Source organism: Numida meleagris, chromosome 10, assembly GCF_002078875.1.
Source record: "Numida meleagris isolate 19003 breed g44 Domestic line chromosome 10, NumMel1.0, whole genome shotgun sequence".
NCBI lineage: Eukaryota > Metazoa > Chordata > Aves > Galliformes > Numididae > Numida > Numida meleagris.
The window spans coordinates 12,888,768-12,908,117 of record NC_034418.1 but is presented as its reverse complement, the minus strand read 5'-3'; the positions used below and the strand labels follow the sequence as shown (position 1 = coordinate 12,908,117).

Below are 19,350 nucleotides of genomic sequence, written 5' to 3'. Positions count from 1 at the left end.
TGACTCAGTGATCAAGTGTTTCCTACAAAATGAAACAGCTTCAGCAGGAGCCATGCAGAGGTACTGTGGTGCTCTGGTCAGTATGCATAAGAGGAAGAGAAGCAGGGGAAGAATCACGTTCTATGGAGGACCTGATATAGTAGACATAGTCTTAGAGTGATGCCTCCCTTGGTTCTACACGAGACAGGAAATACCTACCTGTACATCCCAGCACACTCAGATGTGATCTGTGTGCCAGAGAGAATATTTACGCAAACATTCTAAAAAAAGTCAACTTGCTTGTTAAGGACTTGTTGAAAACCTAACTATTTTGAGATTCTTCCTGATGAATGTGAGTTTTAGTTTATAATTTTGTGATTAATATCTTTCTATAGCTCTGCTCCAGGTCTTTGACAAGGTTTCAGTTCAGGGCACATTTCATTCATGACATTTCCAAGAGACAGAGACAGTTCTCTCCCATGTTTAATCTCTTAGCTTCTTTTGCCATTCCAGTCTAGTGGGACCCCAAGTGCCCTGCTCAGCACCGTAGTTTGCACTAAACAGCCAGTCACTCAGGAAGTACATACTACTTATTTAAGTAAGTCTTTCTGCCTTTATAAAATAATTTTTTTTTTTTCATCCCACATCTCCCACACGTGGGTGGAGACATAGTGTGATGTTTTTCAGACTGAACAGATTCTAAAGTATGTGTAGCAGAAATGCTAAGTCATGGCCTGAACCAGTGATTGAGCACCTGGTGGGAAAGCAGGGCCAGCCCAGGGGAGCTCAGGTGCATGCAATGCATCTGAGTGACAGAAGGGATGGAGCCAGGATCCACCCCTTCCCAGACCTCATTTAAGGGTTGGCAGTGGAGGTCAGGGTATCTCAGTGGAGATCCATACCTACCTGAGGCCTTCTAAAGGTAAGCAGCTTTTCTTCCTTCATTTCTGTGTCTAAGGCTGCTGTATTTGGGCTTGTTCTCATTTGCTGCAGCCTAGGATTGTGCTACCCCACTACTATCACTGTACTTTCCATCACATTATAGCACTACAGTATGGCGCTAGGAAATGACAGCGGATTGTAGACATATGATATGTTTAAATACAAGCAATTAGAAACTCGTGGACACTATGCTATGGGTGTTCTGGCTTTGGGAATGATAAAAGTAAGGATGCCTGCTACTTAAAGAAAATAAAAATGTTCTGTAGTGCCAGGAAAGTGAAAATCAGAAACATCACAACCTAGTATATTCACCTGTTGCATTAATGACATTTGCAAATAACTAAGCATTTAAATACTCATTACCAATATTTGTTTCTAATAAGCAGATGTGACAGTTTTCTCTGCCAGCGTTTGTCGATCTACCATGAGTTTCATTCATATTCCATATGGATACGGTTTTTTTCTTTGTTTTCCTTTGACATTAATGCACTGGCAGAGATTTCTAAGTAGTAAAAGAAGGAAATTAACTTACATTTGCTGGCTTGCTAAAGTAAATTAGCTACACTTTTGACTTTCTGTGGTTTTACTCTGAATGGGAGAAGCAATAAAAATGAAATAAGGCTAATCACGGTTGTTCTTTGGTTTTCTCTGTGGCGTGTTAAGAGGAGAAGAACCCATAACAAAAACCCATGAGTTCATATCTGCTTAAAACAGGTCTCTAATTAGCTTCTATAATCGATCTGCCTGCTCTAGCAGGTGAACCAGGTAATTATCTTGTTTATACTCTAGGTGAGTCACAAAATGCTAGATAGCTTTCTCCATATCTTTAAAAGATAATGTATTGTAACAAGTGTTCCCAATATGAATGAACTGCTGCCATAACCTGTACCATCTGTTTCACACACAGCAACGTGAGATCTCATTTTATTCTTTGCTGCAAAAAGCTGCAGACATCAAAGAGCTGTCCCTTTGACCACTGTCTCAATCAAAGGATTTTACCTAGACAAATCCTTACTTCCCACTATGATTTCAGTGCTGTAGCATATCAAGTGTTTCCTGGCATGAAGAGGAGGAATCCAGTCAGCAGTGCTTTTCTATGGGCCAAATTTGTCACTGTTCTCTTCCCATGGGCCTTTTGAGTAGCACAGAAACTCCAAGCTCACCGGTTGATTAGGGATTAGTCACTTAGGGCGTGAGGCTTTGCGGACAGGTTGTGGTGCACTAGACAATCTATGTCTTTTACTTAGTATGATGCCACTAGCTGTCACCTTCCAGAAGGTAAAGTTGGTTAAATGCATGGTTAGAAATAACTGACATAGAACTACCCCGCATGTCTAATTGCTCACAGAAAGTCCCAGCATCTCACACATTTCATGTCTTCTCTGTTCTTATGTTATTCAGTCTGTGCTTTATTTTCATAATACAGATATTTCTCTTTCTTGTAAGTTGTTTTATAGTAAGCTCTACAAAGTATACAAAAGAATAATTCTGTTTGATAAGCTTTAAAGGGTCACTGCTGTACTTCAAGCCTATGACCAGTAGCACTAATGATGTTATATTTGCAAAGAAAGGATGTACAGAGCAGTTCTTCCTAGTATAATGTGGAAGTGTTTCATCTTTTTCTGTAGTACAGAAGAGACTTTTTGCTTGTGTTGAATGGTGAAAATTTAAGACCACATGCTTTCTGTAATCATTAAAACAATGGTGTTCCAGTTTCTCCCCAAGCTAAACATAATCCTGTCGTGGGCATGCCCCTCTTCCAATTCTCCTTGATAGCTGAATTTAAAATTCCCATAAATAAAGTCCCTTTTTTTCTTTTCTTTTTTTTTTTTTTTTTTGCATAGACTTGTCCCTAGCAAATTTAGTTTCAAGGTCTTTTATTTCTGTTTCTAAAGTAATTATCCTCTGGGCCTCTTCCTTTCTTCCTGGTATGATGCTAGACTAATTATTCTTCTTCTAATGAATGCCTGAAATGGATCCCATATGGTGGCATATGTGCCTTCAGATGGAAGCTTCGTTTGAATAAAATAAGGAAATTCTTCTCTTGGGGCTTTCTTAAATTTTTCATTCTGTAACAATGATGAGTGAAATCTGTGTCTTGGGTATAGAAGCAGCCAACTTGCTTTCTATTACACTTTGAGCTTTCTCTGAACTGGAGATTTTCTTGACTCTCTCTTGTGTGCTCTGTCCAGCTGTAGCTATCAACTCTTACATCACGTTGTCATGAAGAATTTTTGAATGAGCTGAAGCATTATTACGTATGTTATGAGAGCCATTTTTTCCTCAAAAAATGCTATGTATACAATCATTTTCCTTGCAGAAATTCTTCATCACCTTTCTGCAGATATGCCCACTGCATGCCATGGGGTATTCCTATTGCCTTGGGGCTCAGTTCATATCCTCACACTTTCCTTTCTTTTGCTGCTTCTTGATGAGTTCTGCAATTGCCTGAATCATATGAAACAGGGCTGTGGATTGGTACTGCTGCATAAATGATGTACTATTATATGTATTCATAGAAAACAGAAAGTGAAGTGTTATTTAAAAAAAAAAAACACTAGTTCTGCATAAATTTATTTTAGCGGTGTAGCACTTGAATCGTACTAATTGCTTGTGTAAACATAATCATTTTACCTTGTGTATGTTTTTGTTTTTGCTGTCACAGACAAAATGGGGAAATACTGTATTGATTTTCATTAGAACATTTGATCCCAAGCTGATAAAGAAAAGGACAGTAACTAGTTGTGCCACTATTGATACTGAGCACCACTTGGATTCAAAGACGACCTCCAGCAATGTATGAACCTGCAGTCATGGTGAATATTAGAACAGGAAAACATGTCTGGCTTTAAGAACTGCAAGGTCTTAGTTTCTCTTTAAATGGAGAGCTTTTGCCTCTGGGTGGTCTCAGCCTGAGAACATCAAGTCAACAGTTCTACAGTACACATGCTGTAGGTCTGTGAATAAGCTTATTTCTGACTTGCTGGCATTTTCTTGTTTTGTTTTGTCTTCTATGAATGAGTAATTGTTAGCATTCCAGCAACTGAGCTCAGGCTATAAAATAACAAACCAACACAGATTTTAGCTCCTCTAACAACCTTTAAGCTTATACATTCTTGTAAGGCCTAATACTTGATTTGGATTTGTTTTGCTCCATTTTGTCCTATTCTGTAAAGAATTTTCTGATATAGTCGTGAAGATTTCTAACTGACTAAACCTGGAGGAGTCCCCAGTGATCTGTTCAATAGCTTGTGTCCTTTACCTGACTTACAATCACTTGCTACAAATAACCAAGGGAACATAAACCATTTCAGGGGGTAATAATTTATCTTTCACAGAACAGTTGGTTTCTTTTCTTTCACTGACTCATTGCAGTGACCATACTGAATGCTTAATTCATGGTTCAGACAGCAGTTTCTTGTTCAGCTTTCTTATTAAAGTCACAGTGTCATTTTCTGTTGTGGCAGTATTTGCATATAGAACCTTGATGAAAGACCAGTAACAACAGGGTTAGGGGAAAGGGTGATTTCTTATGCATATCATAATCCTGGCTGTTCTCCCTGCTGGAAGTTGTTTCTGAATGCCATCTTTAACAAGATATGCTGCTGAAGCTAATAAATAACTGGGAATCTGGAAAGCAGCACCTTTTAAAAAAAATCAAAGCAGACGTTTTCAGTCTTGGCATCAAAATTAGAGCCCTAAATTCATTGTTAAGTATCCAAAATAAATCGGTATGATGAAAAATTCCACTGACCCACAAGTCTAATTTTGGCAATGAGAGTTTTGAGTACACAACACTTTGCAGAAGCAGACCACTTTGAGCTATGTAATCAGATGTGGCAGCCAGCATGGCTTCACCAAGGGTAGATCTTGCCTGACCAATCTGGTGGCCTTCTACGATGAAGTGACGGCATCAGTGCATGGGAGGAGGGCGATGGATGTCATCTACTTGGACTTCTCCAAAGCCTTTGACAGGGTCCCTCACCACATCCTTCTCTCTAAATTGGGGAGGTATGGATTTGAAGGATGGACTGTTTGGTGGATTAAGAACTGGTTGGCTGGTCGCAGCCAAAGGGTTGTGATAAATGGTTCTATGTCAGGGTGGAGGCCGGTCACGAGTGGTGTCCCCAAAGGCTCAGTCCTGGGACCAGTGCTCTTCAATGTCTTTATCAATGACATAGACGATGGAATCCAGTGCACCCTCAACGAGTTTGCAGATGACACCAAGCTGAGCGGTGCAGTCGATACATTGGAAGGAAGGGAAGCCAGCCAGAGGGACCTGGACAGGCTGGACAAGTGGGCCCACGAGAACCTAATGAGGTTCAACAAGGCCAAGTGCAGGGTGCTGCACTTGGGCCAGGGCAATCCCAGGTATTTATACAACCTGGGGGAAGAAATACTTGAAAGCAGCCCTGCAGAGAGGGACTTGGGGGTCCTGGTGGACGAGAAGCTGGACATGAGCCAGCAGTGTGCGCTGTCAGCCCGGAGGGCCAACTATGTTCTGGGCTGCATTAAAAGAGGAGTGGGCAGCAGGGAGAGGGAGGTGGTGGTCCCCCTCTACTCGGCTCTTGTGAGGCCCCATCTGGAGTACTGTGTCCAGGCCTGGGGCCCCTAGCACAAGAAGGACATGAAGCTCTTGGAACGAGTGCAGAGGAGGGTGACCAAGATGATCAGAGGGCTGGAGCACCTCTCCTATGAGGAAAGGTTGAGGGAACTGGGCTTGTTTAGTTTGGAGAAGAGAAGGCTCCGGGGAGACCTCATTGTGGCCTTCCAGTACTTGAAGGGAGCGTATAAACAGGAGGGGGATCGATTGTTTGTGAGGGTGGATAGCGATAGGACAAGGGGGAATGGTTTTAAGCTGAGACGGGGAGATTTAGGTTAGATATTAGGAGGAAGTTTTTCACACAGAGGGTGGTGACGCACTGGAACAGGTTGCCCAGGGAGGTTGTGGATGCCCTGTCCCTGGAGGCATTCAAGGCCAGGCTGGACGTGGCTCTGGGCAGCCTGGTCTAGTGGTTGGCGACCCTGCACTTGGCAGGGGGGTTGAGACTCGATGATCTTTGAGGTCCTTTTCAACCCAAGCCTTTCTATGATTCTATGATTTTTGTCTCTACTTAAATCTGTCTAGGAGCTATGTTTCAGGGATATCGTTCTGGCAATATCAAATCCAGGATAGCGTCATTTTTTTTGATGAGGTTAGAAACTTTCTGTTCTCTTCCCAACATAGTTTACTCACTAAGCCTAGCTCAGGAATTTTAGTAGTTTGCTATATTGAGAAGATAGATGCAAACTCAGTAATGCTGAAAATGCTTCACGGTACCAAGTACTGACCCAACCTTTTGGAGCCAGAATTAGTGAGCTATAAAGGCACTCAAACTCAAAAGGGATTTGTGGAAATTTTTAAGCAAAATGTAAGCTTAAAAGGAGAGGAGCCATTGCCTTTCAGCAGAAGCTAATTGTCTGGTCTGCTCTGTCAGTTTTGAGAATGCTGTAGGTCAAGAATCAGAAGAGACATCTACATATTCATGTTGGTGATATATCTGATACTGGAGGAGTAAATTTTAAAAGCCAACCAATCAAGTTATCTTGAAAACTAGTTTCACCCTCTTTCCTCCTGTCAGGAACCCACAGTAGTTACTTAACTGTCTCTTCATAAGGATCTTCTTAAAGCATAACCTTGTTGCTGGGTAGAAAATATCTACTATCCAGCCTAAATTTACTTCTTAGCACTTGAAAAGGGTTTATCTGCCATCAGAATGTCCCTAAATCTCTTCAGGAGTCTTTACTTTTGTGCTTTCTATCCTCAAAAAATAACAGCCTGCATATTGGAATTGCTTTGCCCACTGTAGGTGTGGTATGCCACAGAGGAATAACGTAATCACCTGCATCTAATAACATTCCAATGAGATATGAGAAAGATAACAAAAAAAGTTGCCTACTGTTTACCAATTCCACTTAATAGCAATCTAATGTAGTGAAATTATTACTGTTATTAATAACAGTAATAATTATTAATAACACTAATAATACAGTTATAATTAAATCATTATAATAAATATTATTATTGAAATAATTAAGAATCTGTAGCTACAATATAGTCTTTTAAATTTTGCTATTTCTTTCCCTTGCCTATTATCTGATATGTTTTGTTACCTGGTAAGAAGCATAACAAGACAATAAATACAAAGAAGCAAAGAATTCTGAAAAGCTCCAAGCAGTATGGTCAAGAACCCTTGCAGATTTTCTTTGTCTGACACATTATATTTAAAAATTAATCCAGAGCACCCTCACAAAGATCTGTTGTACTTGCTTAACAAAATGGAGTATTGATTTGCCAAAGCCTAAACAAAGCAGCCTACATGATTCATTGATTAGGAATTTGGGCTCAGTCCATGTGATCATTAACTTCTTTGTCAGATGCATTCATTTATTCATAAGCTTTGTTTATGGCAAGCCCCTTTCATAGGATTGTTTCAAAATGACAAAAACCAAATGCCTTGTCTACCTTCCATATCACTGAATATGTAAGATAAAACAGAAGGTGCTATCAGCTTCAAAGATTTTATGAGTCTTTTGAAGAATGGAGGAACTCTGGAGGCTTTCATATAAGTCCAGGCCTCAGTATAATTTTGGAACTGTACAGAATTCTCCAAAAAAACCAACCTCCTTCTGCGGCCACGTGGGGAATCCAGTCAAATTTGAGGAAAACAGTGGCTGAACTGCCAAGAGCTCCATATACCTTTGCAACATTGTTCTGGAAATTCTGGGTGTGTGACCTAAAGTCATTTTTTTGATGGACAATTGTTGCAATAAAATATGCTTGATGGAAACTTCATATACACAGTTTAAACAATTACTATACAGGACATGGTTAAAAGCTGTGGCTTAGTCACAAGTCAAGAGCTTTCTGCTTTCCCCCAGTACATTCCTGCTGGTTTAATGCAAGAAAGGCAACAATGGGCAAGAGTTGAGTTGGTTTTTTTTGTTGTTTTTTTTTGTTTGTTTGTTTTGTTTTTTGAAAGATGGCACTGTTTTAGGTTCCAGGCTTCACTGTGCTGTGTAGCTCAGTAGTAGGCAGGAGATACTAACAATGAAAAATGAGTTCTTATAATCAATAGATGAGTACTTGCTGTACTTCATTAATCCTGTATCAAAGAGTAACAAGACAGTCATGAAAACATTATTACAGGGTAATGTAGGGTATGCGCTTACATTGAGTTAAATGCTCTGTGGTAACAGACAGGGTTCAGCATCTTCCCTGGAACACAGACAAGTTGGGTGACCCCACAGCAGAAGATGGCCTCTGCCACAAGGTGCTGTGGGTTAAAAGCACACTTTGAGACAGTTACCTCCAAGGAGCTGGCATGTTCTCTCACTTAGCTTGTCGTAATTTTGCTGTAAGCCTATCTCTGTGTTATGCAGCCTTTTAACATCAAAAATGAAAACAGTGGGGGAAAAGAAGATTAAACAGTTCGTGATTTTTTTTTTGGTCTTGTTTAAAGAAAGAATAAAGTAGTTTCACTCAGTAATTTATATAACGGAAGTCTAATTTACATGTTGGATGGGCTATAATGCAAAAGGGAGTACTTTCTGACTTTGGAAGCCTAGGTGTATCTGTGGATGTAGAGTTGAGTCTTTCTGTGTTTCCCCTGGTTCTTGCAAAGGTGGGAATAGAAATCCCATGATCTGAATCAGGACATTACAGAACAAGAAAGTAGCAGAAATTACCACTGCAGAAGGAAATACAAGTCTCAGCCAGAACTCTTAAGTTTTTTTTCCACAAATTTCAGGTGCTGGATTTTGGATTAGACTACTTGTATGTAATTGGTACATGATTGTGGTGATAGGGACAGAGAATTTAGTAGCTCTGTTTTTATACATTTGGGTGGGAGAAATGGACTTTATCTTAAACTTAGTGTTGCTAACTTTACCAAAACTCCTGATTAATAAGCCAAAAGTTGAGTGTCCTTCCATGCTGGGCATCTATCTGAAAGTTCAATGACACATTCTCTCAGAAAATGTTGGGGCCTGCTCTTTACAAATGTTGAACTTGTACCTATCTTCTGCTAACTCCAAGCTCAAACAGGCATATTCTTCATTGCATATATGCTGATTTTAGACATGAGCCTGGCATAGCACTGATTTTATGCCAACAATGGAACAGAAAACAGACTCATGATTTGCATAAAGCAAAGTTCTTGCACAGTCTGTGTTACTATCAATATAAGTCACACATCTTCTCTGCAATGAGATCACATTATGAAATTTTTGTGCTCTGGAACATTCATTTGATTTAACTTTTTTTCTTAAATTCAGTTCTGTTTGTATTCAGACAGTTATTTTATGCAAAACAAGATATCATGATTACATACAATGCATTATTCCCTGCGTATACAAAATGTATATACATGTGTATCTGCTACGGCAGGCTCAGAGAACCAAAAAAAAAAAAAAAAGAAATTAAAACATTTGTTTAATATTGATGTTGTATATGCATATATACATTTTTTCCTGTTAGCAAAAATATTTGCTTTATGTTTTCTTTCATTATGAACTGAATATGTGCCACAAGAAATCGACTTTAAATGAATGCACAATAGCTGGCTACAGTGGATAATTTCATTTAGGCACAGAATTACGAAGTAGCCATTTTTAACTTCAACTAGATTACACATTTACTAAACCTTCCATAAATTCATCATTTGGCTGAGTCACATTGAGAATTGTTTTAAATAAATCTATGTGAAAATTAAATTTAAGTTGAAAAGCAGCAGGAAAAAGATGTATAGTAAGTACTTCATCTGTTGTAATAGGACTATTTGGAAGGAATACAAATGCACTTCAAATTGTAAAGAGCATAATTATTTTTCTCCAGAAGCTGAATGAAATAGAGTAGCTTCTGCCTATATAATATTTGATATGAATTATCCTCATAAAATTCAAGTTGTATTTTTTAAATTAAGTCTTTTCCTGGTGTAAAGTATATTTCCAAATGACTTCTCAATTTCTTTGTTTTTTTATAATGGCTGAAAAGTACATAGGAGTTGTCTTAGCTGGTCAGAGCTGCAGTTCAGCTTCTCCATCATACTGCCTTTGGCAGTGGACACTAACAGGTGCTTCACAGCAATTTCATAAACCTGAGGGGTGTCAGAAAGGGCATGGGCAAAACTCTAAACATGAAAGGACCATAAAGAGGTCACATAATCCACCATGCTGCCCTGGATTTTTGATCCACCAAGAGGGAGAAGTTCATTCTAACCCCTGACGCAAAATCCTCCTCTCGGGTCTCTTTCCTTTTCTGTCTTATCTAACAAAATTGTAGATATACATATTATCCATATAATGTTTAATCCTTTAAAAAGCCCGTACAGGATTAGTGTATTATAGATGACTGCAAAAGATCTGGAGTGGCATGTAATAATTTATTGCTAGTAGAAGACTGCCAGGATTCTGAGACATTTTGCATTGCTGGGGTTTGGTTGGGAATATCAGCAGGAAGGAGGATATTGCTCCAGACAGCCATCCATCAAGTGATGCTTAGGAGCTGTTAAGAAACCACGTCAGAACTGTTAACTGTAATAACTTTACATCCTTTTCCAGACAGCCTATGAAATTTGTTGTGACAAGAAATGATTAAGGACTCCTGCCACACCCCCTCCCCTGCCACCCCCCCAAAAATATATATATATCACTCAATAAGCAAAAGCACGGGATGTTTTAAATAGAGGGTGTGTGGTGTTTGGTGTGTGTGTGTGTTTTTTTGTTTTTGTGGTTTTTTTTTTCTTTTTTTTTTTAAGAAAAGAGAGGTTGGGGGGCAGTCTGAACACTGAACAACTGTGCAGGAGCTGGTTCCAGAACGTAAAGCAGTATGTTTACATCAACATGGTGCTGGGCTGCCTAATGTGTGCTGCTGAGAGGCAGATGGTCTTAGCTCAGAGCTAGCTTTGTTCAGCCGCAGCCATACACCATTCTGATTTTAAGCTAGCATCCTCCACAGTGCTGCTCAGTGCTTAGGACAGTACCAGCTCAGGTGAACCTTCCCTCACTTGCCTATTGCTTCTCCTTGTAAAGTCTGCTGCAGGGAGATCAGAATAATGAATTTAGACTATACAAAAGCTGCTCCTGCTTGGTCTACCTGGTCTCTTCCTACTCACAAATCTCTCCTCAATTTTCTTTCCTTTCTTGGGGGTCTTTAAAGATTTATGCCCACAGCAAAATATCAAATAAAGAATAAAATGTTTTCCTAGCACTGACCATGCACAGGCTTCTGTATGGAGTTTAACCTGCAGGGTAGGAGTGATGGATATCCTGCGTTTTGGAGCCCAGGGTGTGAGCTGAAAATGAAGAAGGTGTACATTCCCTTTTGAGGAACTCTAAGAGGCAGGGGTCTGCACTGGACAAGGGGGACACAGATGATGAAGCTAACTGTGTAAACATGACACTTGGCTGAATAACAAGGGACAGTTGTACTCTATGGTAATAAACGTTACTTTTGTGGGTTTGAAGGGTAGTGCCTGTCCAATTCACTGAACATACTTTTGCTGCTATAGGAAATCTTAAACAAGAGTTTCCGTTTTACCATGTACATGTCATACATAATTTCGTATAATTCCATCATCTTCAACTTCCTTTATCGTGATTTTGCTATTGACTCTTTTTGAGACAGTTCTGATCTCAGTGTCTATGGATAATAACATTTCTGTGGTCGGATACAGTTTTAATTTAAATAAATGCTGTTTGAGTTCTTTTCTTAAGAGAGACAAGACTAAACTCTTTAGAGACTTCGGTTTAAAAATAAAATAATTGTTCCAAATATGCATGAATTAAATGCCTACTTTATAAAATAAGTTACTGCCTTTGGAAAAGAAACAAATGCAATTTCTAGTTACCGTGCTTGAAAGAGGTGACAAGAAGAAGTGCCAGCATCTTGGCTCATGTTGCAGCTTTATTGTCACAAATTGTTAGTTACATTTGAAAATTATGGATCTCTCTCATTGTGCAAGTTGTGTCTGCCAGTTGGTGCCTGTACACTAGAGTGGGTTTACCCAATTAACAGAATTTTCCATGCAGGACCCAGAATAGCTGTGCATGCATCCTAAATGTTTCCACAGCTGAGGTTCATCCTTGGACTCTGGTGGTCTGGAACAACTGCCTTACCAGGTGAGCTGAATGCAGGAGAAGCTGTACAAAGCATGCCTCAATGGAAGTCAGCCTTGGCACATCTAATCTAGCTGTATTTGCCTATAGTTCTCTCTGACAGATGTAGTCTGCCTCAATCACAAGCAAACTGCAGCAGACAGAACAGTATTTTTAACTCCAGAGTGCTCATCAGATGAAACAGGTCATGGAAACAATAACATTTAAGTGCTACTTGTAATCTTCATCATTGGCCATCTCAAGCTATTTGCATCTCTCATCTGGCAACCAAGTGTACCTTTCCTGCATAGGAGGAGTGCCATCAGGTAACTGATTTATGGAAATAAGTGTTTGAGGGACTCAGAGACTGATTTCATGTAAGAGTGCAAAAAGAAGAGGCGTGAGTAGAGAAACAGCATTCCTGAGAAAAGACGATCGTAACTGCCATTCCCTGTCTGCCACCGAATCCAATTGCACGGTCTCTACTTTGGGCTTCATTAAACAGCAGAAACCTAGTATTTGCTAAGTACCCCACTGATAATGCAGGGCCATGGATCTTGATGTATCTTTTTGCTTTGTTGCTGTATATAGATTTCTGCACTTTCCCAGTGCTGTAAGTGACACAGCACATTTTAATTAAGTTGCAATTGAGAGATTATACCGAACTTCAGCTATAAGCTATTATGGTAGAGTCCATTATAGAACAGTGTATAGGAATGAATTACAACAAAATCATGAAGTACTGTTCACCTTTGTAAGTAGATGGACAGAATGTAATCATTAAAAAAAAAAAATCCTATAGCTGTAGTTTGCAATTTGCATTTTTCCCTTCCTTTAAATAGCAGTTATTTTTTTTTGTAGGTAAATCTTTGTTTCTCTGGTTGACAGTGGAAATGATTGCTTTCTTTATACAGGGAAACAAATTGCTGTAGCCCTCCTAATAAGGATTGTGATGATCTACAGATCATGGCAGGCACTGCTTTATTAACTACTCCCAAGTTAACGCAAACAGCTTTGTTCACAGAACCATTCCAATAATAAGAAAATGCTGGGAAAAAAATGATAAACTTAATATCTGTCACTTACTTTAAAGGCTTGAAAAGCATCCAACTATGTTACTTCAAAAATACGTAATTCTATTTTAATTGATCGTAACCTCTGTAAGGTGGTCATGTTCCAAATATTTACAGACTTTTTCATATTTTGTCTTCAAAACTAGATTTTATTTTATCAGTGTATACAGTATGAAGTCTTATCCTGTACTACGAGATCTGCTCTAAAAGTACTGCCTCCAGTTTTATTATGGTGCCCACAACATCAGAGGCGAATGCTGGAGGTATGGCAGTAGAGGTTGAACCTTCCCACCAATATTCCATGATATTTTGTTGTCATGTGACAGATGGCAGCAGAGGGGTAGCCTGACAGAATAGCATCTGACATGGAAGCGCAGATGAAGCAAACTTGTGTGCTTGAATTCCTCCATGCAAAAAAAAAAATGGCATCCTCTGACATCCATTGATTGCTGAACATTTAAGTAGATCAAACAAGGGATGTGAGCACAGTGAGGTGGTGGGTGGTGATTGCAGCAGTAGTGACAGTGATCACCTCTGCTGGCACAGATTTTTATGACTGCAGCATGGAGGCTCTTGTTCATCACTGTCAATAATGCAGCACTAGTAGTGATGACTGTTTTGAGAAAACAGCGTTTTGTAGCTGAGAATTTGCTCCATCGAGCAGCGTTACTGTGCTCTTTGTATCTGTTGTAGTTTCCGTGGAAATAAACAGGAGGCATTACTTTCAGAGTGACCTACGTATTAGTGCAAAGTAGTGTAAAAGGTTTATGTGACTGACCTAGAAATAAAGCATTTTTTTCATTATGCATGCCCCTTCAAAATTCCCTTTTTTTCCCCTTTAAAAATATATTTCGCTCATTCCGATATTTAGGTTCTTGAAAAAAGACCTATTTTTCTCTTCACAAAGAGAAATAATAGAAATGTTTTTGAAAGAAGATAAATATGACATCTAAAGAAATAATGATGTAATTTATTAAGGTAGCCTGGTGGGGGGGGAACAATTTTCCTACTCAAAACATTACCCTTTCGTTCTTACCGATTTTTTTCTTAAATATTTTTTGCAGAGGTGATGCTAAATCAAGCCTTTCACTATTTATTTACATCCAGATATGGATGTTCTGGATGCAAGCTTACTTTAACTAATAAGATCTGTTTCATACTTTTTCATTAGTGAACTGTTGCATGTGTTCCATTTTGAAGAGTCACGGTTAACTTTTCCACATCTCCTTTTATCTAGTTAACTGTGGGCTCTAAATGAGCACTTCCATTTGTGGCATCTGTTATGTTTCCCACTCCAGCCACCCTGTATGTTCCTCCTGCTGGGAGAACCTGAGCTGACACAGTTGCTGCTGGCAGTGTCACTGTCTGCTTTTCATCCAGAAAAATGAGTTCTGTGTCTTAAACACCCTAAAGGAGGCTGAATTGGATGTTTTGTGTCATTCTGCATTTTACTCAACCAGCAAAGGTTTCTCCTTCTGTATTCCCTTCATACTAGCGAGCGTGTTACTCAATAGCAATATTTCAGAAAGGCTCTCAAGGGAAACAGGGCAAATGAGATCAATGCAAAATTGCAAAACTCTGGGATCCAGCATTCTAGAAGCATTGATTTTACTAGGAAAATGATAAGCTGAGTTACATGTCATTTTCAGCATCTGTCTTGCTGTAAACTTTCTTATTTTCAAGGACTTAAGATAGAAAGGACTTCTGGATGCACTGGCTATATAACAAAATGAAGCTTTAGGAAAATAGAGTGAACATTTGGGAACCGAATGGTGAGATTTATTCCCGTGGAGAAAAGTAACCAAGTTCCTTAAGAATCCCTAATATTCTTGGGGTATGAGCAGCACTTGCTAGTAAGTCTGCAGAACCAAGAACTAAATTTAAATGTTAGTATAATTAAGTATAGATCTCATAAAAACAATGATTACCTGCAGTTTTTAGAGACACGCAAACCTTTATTGTTGTCAGACACTACTGGCAGAAAACAGAACATCAGAGATTTTGTGTTATGCTCCTTCAGCATGAATTTTGAAGTGTCTTTACTTTGTGTAAGATCTCAGTGAGCTGTCTGACCATAATTTGTTCAACAGTATGTGCTCTAGTTGAATTCACTTCCCACCTTCTCAGAGTCTGTGAAAGGAAAGGAGTGATCAGTGTATTAACCGCTTGGCAACAGAAACTGAGGTCCTTCCCAGCAAGAGACAGGGCATGCATATACTCCAGCCCTCCCCCAGGAAAAGCCTGTTACTCTGAGGTTTTCCCTTCATTGTATTTGTTCAAAAACAAGCACATGAGCTGTTGCTAACAGCTACAAGATTCAGTAGCTGCACAGTAATTTCTTAGGCCAGAGTAGCTCAGATGAATGAACTACAGTTAAAGGTCTGAGCCTCGTGTGTGGTTTTGGAGATGCGTCTTTGGAAACCTGTTCTCCCTGCAACAACAACAACAAAAAAAAACACCCTAACAACCCAAAAGAGATTAAAGCAACTTTCAGTTTCTCAAAACTATTAAATGCTGTTGTTCTCAGTTCATTCAAATTAATTTGAGGCAGCTTGGCACATTTAAAGGGAATAAAATGAGATTGGAGGTTTGAGCTCTGATACACTTGACATATTTTGCTGTGATAGGGAGGTTTGGCTTACCAGAAGTTTAATTGCCCCTCACACAACACTGAGGATAGACTTTCTAGGTCAAGGTCAGGATTCATAGGTGATGAATAAAAGAGCTGTTATCTGAATTAGTTCTTGCCCTAAAGACAATAAAATATCTTCCTGGAGCCCACATGGGAATCCTACTTGCAAAGACCAGATTCTATTTTCTCTGTTAGTACAAAAGAAAAAGAAAAAAAAAAACTGTTTCAGCACAAAAGGCTCATTTTTAATTTCATGAGAACTTTAAAATGTGGTATTAGAAGAATACAAGAGTGATAATCAGTAATAACTCTTTCTATCCAGTTCTCAGAACACAGCAGAGTGCAGAGGCCTGTTTCAAATTAATTCCCGTATTTTAGGGAATCTGAACCTATGTTTTTCCTCTCTCACCAGGAACATGTCCCAGCCATGAGCTTAGATTGTAATGGGGCACACCTGTTCCCTAATTAGTATGTCAAGCAAAATAAACTATCTCCCTAAAACGATAGGGAAATGCTCTTACATACTTACAGATGTATACATCATACAACATAACATATAGTGGTGATGAAGCGCTCTCTAGAAAGACAGATAAGGATTTAAATTTGAATATCAGTTCCCTGGGTAGAAGAAGCTGTGATCTGAAGCACCCTACCTCTTCAGTGAGTAGTTTTGCTACTGAGATAAATGAGAGTAGAAGAGGATACAGCTACTTTTTAGCCACCTGTTTAAAAGAAGGAAACTTTACATTTACTTTTGTCAAAAGAAACCCAGAAGGAAGGTTAGCATTTCCCCTTACCTTAAGTTCACAGAAGGAGGCGTTATTTAAGACATAGCAGATCGTCAGGTTTCCAGATGGGTATCTTAAATGGCCCTCTGCATATGCTTGCTTTTGGACTTTATTTCTTTGTGCTCTTTGTAAAAGCTAAGCTGAAAAGGAAAATAGTAACATTCTTTGTTCAGAATTCTTCGTGAAAAACATTTGGTTTTAACCACTTACCATATTAGTATTAGTTGTGTTCTGGAAGAAGGCAGATCAAAGTCTCTTGAATAGTAGATAGGTAGATTGTTCTGAAAGCAACGCCTCCCATTTATTTCCAATGAAAATTGCAACAGATATAAAGAGCATAATAACACAGTTTGCTAGAGCAAATTCTCAGCTACAAAACACTATTTTTTTTTTTAAACATACTCATCACCATTTGCTATGCATTTTTTTTTACCAGCAATGAAGAGGATGCCTGCATGCCACACTTGTAAAAATCTGCACCAGCAAAGGTGACCCACTGTTTCACAGCTGCTAGCGCTGTTGCTAGGAGAATGTTTCCCATGCCATCCATTCTTCATCAGCCAAAACAGATGCAAGTCAGAAGGTGCCAAATGTGGACTATACATTGGGTGTGGTAGGACATTCCAGCCAAGAATGGCAATGTGCTCCACAGTGGTATGAAGCTTGGTGTTATCATGTTGGAAAAGAAAAGTTGTCTTCTCTCTCCTGACTTTGGAGTCTCAAGCTTTCACCTTAGTGTCACGACATAGCAGTCAGAGTTGCCATACTACCAACATCCACCTCTGACATCGTGGGCTAACATAACAAAATAGGAGGCACTGCATTCAGAGTAGCCTTCATACTAACAACTGCAAATGAAAGTACAGTTGTGATGGCTGATTCAGGAGAAAATTCGTTTTCCATTGCATAAATTTGTATGTTGCCCTGCATCTGCATGAAACTCGAGTTCCAGGGTCACTAGGCATATGAAATTACCCAAGTAAAACTATATAGTAGATTTGTTCACGGCAATGTTTCTACAGCAAAAATTTTAAGATACTTAAGGATAAGATGCTTTTTCTTCTATCAGTGCAATTCCTTTAAATATCAGAAAACAGAATGTTCACTGAGAACATATTCTACATAAATATGGTAATCGTTATTGTCAGAGAATGAAAATGTAAACTAAAGTAATCGTATAGCCGTTGAATAAATACAGAGTTTGCTATTTTCTCATATCACTTTGTATAATTGTTCATCTTTCTTAGCTAGAAGCAGAACATAAGTGCTTATGAAGCTCTAATACAGTCTTACTGAAAAAAATGCACTTGCCTGTAGTTTGGTAATGGTGCCAATTTTCCCTAAATAAATTACAAAAGTATATAAGAGGAACTTATATTAGGCTAGATTGCTGAAGTGCCTTCCTGAAAATCTAAGAGAATTATCCTTTCCATGCAGACTTAAAGCTAGAGAAAAGGTGTTGGGTTTACCGAGTTGGAGTTGAAGTCACCTGCCACACCTGGAAGGCCAGCATGTTCCTACTGCCTGTAGCACGTGTGATTTGCAGTGCTAAGCTGAATCTAAGGGATGAAAGACAAACATATCCTACTAGATTGCTTTGCCTCTGAGTGAGAGGCTTGTGTTGATTTTCTTACTAAGACTTTGGGACAAGCTAGCAACTGCAGTAGTTTCCAGAAGGTAAAATTTTTGACCAAATTAAAATCAATGACTTACAAATGAGAATTCTATATTCTGTAATAGAACAAAAGGCATTATTTCCTGGGAAACACATCTGTGCATCTATCTTTTTGAGTGTGAATTACATATTTAGGTAAAAGATGTATTTCAATTTTATGGCATATCTGCAGCACGGTATGTTGAACTCTCAAATATTAATCATATACCAGTCATGCTTTGTGCCTGGTTAAAGATGACAGGTTTTAATAGTTCAGAATTAAGGGACAAAGATTAGGTTAATATTGATAATTTCTTGGCACCATAACATCTCTATCTATTGAAGAAACACTTCTAATATTCAATGGAATCTTAATAACTTGTCCTAGTGGGTAGAAGATTCACAGAAAATCAGAGTGTTAAGCAGTATGAGAAAAAGCTTGGGAGGAAGTATTCAAAGATACAAATTGAGAAACTGTTACCTCTCTTCTCTTCCTGGCTCTCACTGTCTTCATAGACGGATATCGAATGGATTTTTTATAAAGCAAATAGTGGACAAAGGTAAGTTTACACTTTCTATGATAGTGTCTCAGTTATACTGATTATTACTTGACATATGCCATGGAAGTAATGAAGTCTGTACTGGGCTTTTTTTTTTTTTTTTTTTTAAAACTGAAAAGTGGAGATGCACAGGTTGGCTGTGTGGGTTAGTGTGCTCACACAGATTATGCAAAAATAATATCAGCAGGATTCATTTCAGTGTTTTAGTAAATGCTACACAGCAGCCACTGGAATACTCAAATTAGACCAGATGTCATAATGCCAAACTCTCATCCCAGCAGAGTACAATATTAAAAAGAATGGTTACTTTTGCTTTTAATTTACTACTCTGTGGATGAGAGAAGTCCCATCTGCTTACTTTATTTTTAAATGAAAACATAAATGTTGTCCTGTGGTGACATTAGGCTAGATATTATGTAGAGACAGAGACTCCAAGCAGTTAAAATTTACATTTAACAAATATGTTTTCTTACATGCAACCATCTGCATGATAAAACCAATGAATAAGTTTGTGAAGCTAGCGTAAATAGGATTCAAAGTGTGACCTATTTTTATGTCACTGTGGGAATAAAAATTACAGAATTTT

The 19,350-nt window shown here is 38.7% G+C and overlaps 2 long non-coding RNA genes across 8 annotated transcripts in view; one reads left to right on the top strand and one right to left on the bottom strand.

Moving 5' to 3' along the window:
- On the top strand, positions 850–13,365 carry LOC110404069. Its single transcript, XR_002442051.1, has 3 exons — positions 850–901; positions 11,992–12,081; positions 12,169–13,365. It is a non-coding gene; the product is annotated as an uncharacterized LOC110404069 (long non-coding RNA).
- Positions 15,065–19,350, bottom strand: part of LOC110404437 — a 249,209-nt gene continuing 244,923 nt past the window's right edge. For all 7 annotated transcript variants that reach the window (XR_002442250.1, XR_002442244.1, XR_002442249.1 and 4 more), the window contains 3 exons: positions 16,560–16,690; positions 15,773–15,950; positions 15,065–15,260 (listed from right to left, as the gene is read on the bottom strand). This is a non-coding gene — a long non-coding RNA (uncharacterized LOC110404437). The remainder of the gene's footprint in view (positions 15,261–15,772; positions 15,951–16,559; positions 16,691–19,350) is intronic.